This window comes from Temnothorax longispinosus, unplaced genomic scaffold (genome assembly GCF_030848805.1).
Source record: "Temnothorax longispinosus isolate EJ_2023e unplaced genomic scaffold, Tlon_JGU_v1 HiC_scaffold_740, whole genome shotgun sequence".
NCBI lineage: Eukaryota > Metazoa > Arthropoda > Insecta > Hymenoptera > Formicidae > Temnothorax > Temnothorax longispinosus.
The window spans coordinates 1-4,677 of NW_027270606.1; the positions used below are offsets into that span (position 1 = coordinate 1).

A 4,677-nucleotide genomic window follows, 5' to 3' on the forward strand; every position below is an offset into this window, starting at 1 on the left:
CCGTAGTTGACGTCCACTTTCTCAGAGGGCAGATTAAAACAGACGTCCCTAGAGACCCTATAATAAGAGACCCGACAACTGTCCACAAAATGGCCGCAAATGCCGTGAACATATGGAGGGAGATTGCATCAGAAACACAGGACTTTTTACTCGCGCCGTAGCACGTGTAATTCGTACATGCCTGCGATTAACGGCGAGCATTTCTGACACTGTAACAAAGAAAGAATATCGAACGAATGAGGCCCAACGTATGCTCGCTCGTGTGTCACGTTGTGTCGCGGCCGTATATCATTTGTGATGTGATCTTGTGTCGTCGCACAATACACTGCTGTGTCGTGTAAGTAACATGATTCATTTATTTACACACATCAATCTGTGGTAAGTAATAGCTGTATATAACATGTCTGCACTATTTTGCAGTTTGATTAAGAAAGTAGAAAAGTATTATCTTCGATGTATGTTAATAAATATTTACAATGTTGAATGTCTTTAACCTTATTTTGCAAAGTAATTAACAGCAATAAGGAATGTTTATTTTAAAAAATTGTGTGTAATATGTATAAATATATGAAAAGAAGAACAAAAAATAACTAAATAATTATTTTTATAGATATAAAAATGCCAGCTTGCTGTGTGTCAACATGTTTAAAACGCACAAAGAAAGGAATAAAAATTTTTATGGCTCGTTTCCCAACGAATCCAAAAAGAAGAGATGTTTGGATTGCTAACATAGGCAAACATAGACTAAGGAATTGGAAATCGACAATAGATCTTTTTGTATGTGAAGTAAGTAATATGTGAGAGATAAATTAATTTCATTTGAGTTATAAAAATAAAAATACTGACAATATATAAAAATTTTTTATAGGTACATTTTGCAAATGATATGTGGGAAAAAGTACGCGATGACGGGAAAAGAAAATTAAAAGGCAACGCTGTGCCCACAATTTTCCCTGCTCAATTGGAAATGAGCAGTGCATCTATTAGTAAAAACGTGAGTTTCTTTTCTTTGCGTATCTTAGTTAAAAAGAGCAAAAAGTATTACCTTTTCATGAAAATAACTAACTTTTTAGGAAAAAACTAATAAATCTTCACAAAGGCAACCTGGTGCATTTGAAACATTTAATGTTCATGAAGACAAGCAGCAAGAGGACTGTCTCGGAGCAGATGTTCCTGATATTATTCCATTGACATCGAGTAATGTTGCAAATTCAATAACAATTTATTACTCTTTCTGTGGTTACAAAATTTGACTTACTATAATATATTACCATTATGTTATTCATTATTTATAATTACTTATACGACTTCTTATATTATCTTGTAGATTCCTCTATTCCTACCTATTCAAGAGAAATAAGCAACTAAGAACTTAATGAAGTTGAACGATTAAAGAAAGAGTTAAGGTCGGTTAACATCAGATTGCGTCGAAAACATATTTTCTTGTGTTAGAGCTAAACAACCCATTCCAACCGCCTTGCAATTCAAGCAAAATTTAAAAATAATCGCAATTTCAAAATATTTAAAACCTGTAGGTAATTCCAGCTACGAAGAAGACGACAGAATTATTGTTGGCGATTTTTTGAGTACACCTAAATCTAAAGAAATAAAAAACCGCTTGCCACTTGTTCCTGATTTGTCAACGAGAAAAATACACATAGAGGACATTGAACTGAATGTATTGTACAACATCGCCGGCTATATTCTCTCCCGTGTTTCAAACAATAATATTACTTATAAATTGTGTTTAAGTTCCGCTGGATTTCTCACATACAATCCATCCTCAAAATTTGCAAAATTTGTGTTGTTGAAATCTTTTCGACGTAATACGCTTTTTTTCGTAAATAACGCAACATTTGAGTATTTTCATCAGATGGAAATTGTTATGAGGCAGTACTTACCATATCTAAAAACAAATTTTGAAACGACTAAATTTGATTTAGTTCATTTTTTTTATGAAAAAATGCAGGCCATTGCATGCGAAACGTTGAGAAACTGTCACAACATAAAGAATAAGATAATGATGCGTTTTATTCGATTTCGACTTCGAATAGGGAATTCTGGGGGTCGTTTACCGAAAAAAATATATAATAGTAAAACTATGGCGATGCATGCGACAATACGATAATTTACAATAAATATAATATAGTTATATCATTATGTATATGTATGTATATATATATATATGTAGGTCCAGAAGTATGTTCCGGGACTTTTATTTTTTACATCGGTATATTCCAGGACATTTGGCAGTTTCCAGGACTGTCCTGGAAAAAATTCATGTCCTACGGCACGTTTCGGGACAATTTTTTGAATCTGATTACATATATATGCGTTATATTCCAGGACTGTACATTTCAAAAAACGTAAACAGTCCCGGAACATACCTCTAGACCTAGGACATGAATTTTTTCCAGGACAGTCCTGGAAACTGCCAAATGTCCTGGAATATACCGATGTAAAAAATAAAAGTCCCGGAACATACTTCTGGACCTACATATATATATATATATATATATATAATATTAAATACATATTATCATACCTTTTTCACTTAATTTATTATTATTTCACTTATATGATATATGCATGTTTCAAAAAACGTATTATTCATTACTATATTTAAATAAATTCGGAGAGTGAGTGTAATTCAATCCAAGTTGTCTGCTTTTTCGCGCTGGATCAGCAAGGGTTCCTATTGGGCGGCGCCATTTTGTGGACACAAGTTACGTGCACCAATCACGCGGACTCCCAAGAAGTCGGGTCTCTCTTTTAGGGTCTCTAGACGTCCCCCGAAGCCGGATGGCCGCTCTCAGGTTTCTCTCTGGTATAAGGAGACCCCCGCCCTACGGGACCGAAGCAGATATTTTTAGGCGCTAGTCGCCTAAGGCAAGAGCTCCTATTAGGTTGTTCGTTGAACCAAAGGCAATGGGAAATGAAGGCATTTATATTAAAGACAAAATAGTACCATTTATTAAAATGCCATTGAATTCTTATTGTTTCAGACGCAATGGAAATGAAGGCATTTTTGCCAAAGATAAAAATTTCCACACAAAATCCCATTGGTATTGCCAGTGTTAAGGGGATGCTAAAGCTAAGGCCAAACTTCCTCGACGTCGGTAATGTCAACTCTGTCAACTAAAGCAAAGGCCGAACTGATATTGGAGACCTCGCGTGGTGACAACGCGAAACTCCGGTTTCAGTGTTACCAACTTATTTCAAGTTCTATGAAGTGGTGTATGTCCGTACACGTACACACACCACTGAATTGCTCACACGGACGCACGGTAGAGAGACATATGCTATAGACGCGGCAACGCCGCGCGGCGTTGCCGCGTCTATGGATTCTTTAGCAATACGGCCTGAACCTGAAAATGCTTTCTGGCCGTCCGTAGCAGAAGGCAGTAACGTATCAAGCCTGATAAGCACCCGATTTTTATAAATTACATATATTCTTATGCACACATGTGCGTGTATATACATATATAATATGTATCTAATTATTATGTGTATGTTTATAATTGTCTGATGACAAATAATAACAGTAGCATAATTGAGAATGTGAATTAGTATACATAGTATGTATTGACGCGGGTACTTATTAGACTTGGCAATTTACTGCATCTCTTGCACCTCTAATAATTTTTTTCTTGTAATGTAAATGAATGATGTAAAACTCTTTCAAAGGATCTATCCATTCTTGATGGGGTAAAATAATAACTTTTATAACAAATGCAATAAATATTAAATTTATAGTATTGATTTATACAACTAATTTTATTCTGTCTTTATATAGAAAAATATACCTCAGTCTTAGCATCAGAGTAGAGGGTAACGGCAGCTGATGAACAGTATAGATAACAAAACTGAATAAAAATCTTAATTATTATAACATAATCCCAGTAAACCAGTTTGTAACTGTTATGTAACTTAGGGAGCACATGAAAAGAACAACTCTTCATTAGTACCTATACTTTACTCCTGTAAAAAAATTTTGCGATCTATAAAGCCGTTTCAAAGAACGAACTTTGACAGATATATGTCGTACAGATGCCTCGTTAGACAAGGACAGATATCTCTCGTATTATTCCTTTCTCTCCTATGTATGTAATTTGCATGCACCCATTTATTCCTCTTTCTCTCTCTCTCTTTCTCTCTCTCTCCATCCCTGTCCCTCTCTCTCTTAGTACATTGGGTAGCGTACACTTAGTATGGTAAAATCAGGATTTTTTGGAAGTGTGGTGTTAGGATTCTAGGGTATATTTGAAGAAAGAAAAACGGTAATGTTATTTAGGACAAGAAACTCTATTTATTATTTCGTTGATAAAATGTTAGGAAATATAAACGAAAATACATATATAAATGAAATATATTATGATATATTATTTTTTTTATTGTTACTGTCGAAAGTAAATAATATTACATAAAACCAGTAATGCAATTCAACATAGATATACATACACACGCACACGCATACGCAATCGCACATACATATGCATACGCACATACATATTATTTTTATTATTTTTTCTGTGGGCCCCAGGCCCCGTCCACGATGACGATATCACGGACATGGGACGTCTCCAGGATCATGCTCCGATTACTTTGTACTAACAATAAGAATAATTCTGCATACTTTTTTTATTTTGTGCCTTTATATCATATGTATTTTTCAAG

At 34.6% G+C, this 4,677-nt stretch overlaps 2 long non-coding RNA genes across 2 annotated transcripts; both read left to right on the plus strand.

The window, feature by feature from the left end:
• Positions 1-141: 141 nt before the first annotated feature.
• On the plus strand, positions 142-1,734 carry LOC139824984 (uncharacterized). The gene is made up of 3 exons (XR_011735400.1): positions 142-337; positions 611-786; positions 1,536-1,734. It is a non-coding gene; the product is annotated as an uncharacterized lncRNA (long non-coding RNA).
• LOC139824985 (uncharacterized) lies at positions 869-1,504 on the plus strand. The gene is made up of 3 exons (XR_011735401.1): positions 869-994; positions 1,074-1,197; positions 1,328-1,504. It is a non-coding gene; the product is annotated as an uncharacterized lncRNA (long non-coding RNA).
• Positions 1,735-4,677: the final 2,943 nt, after the last annotated feature.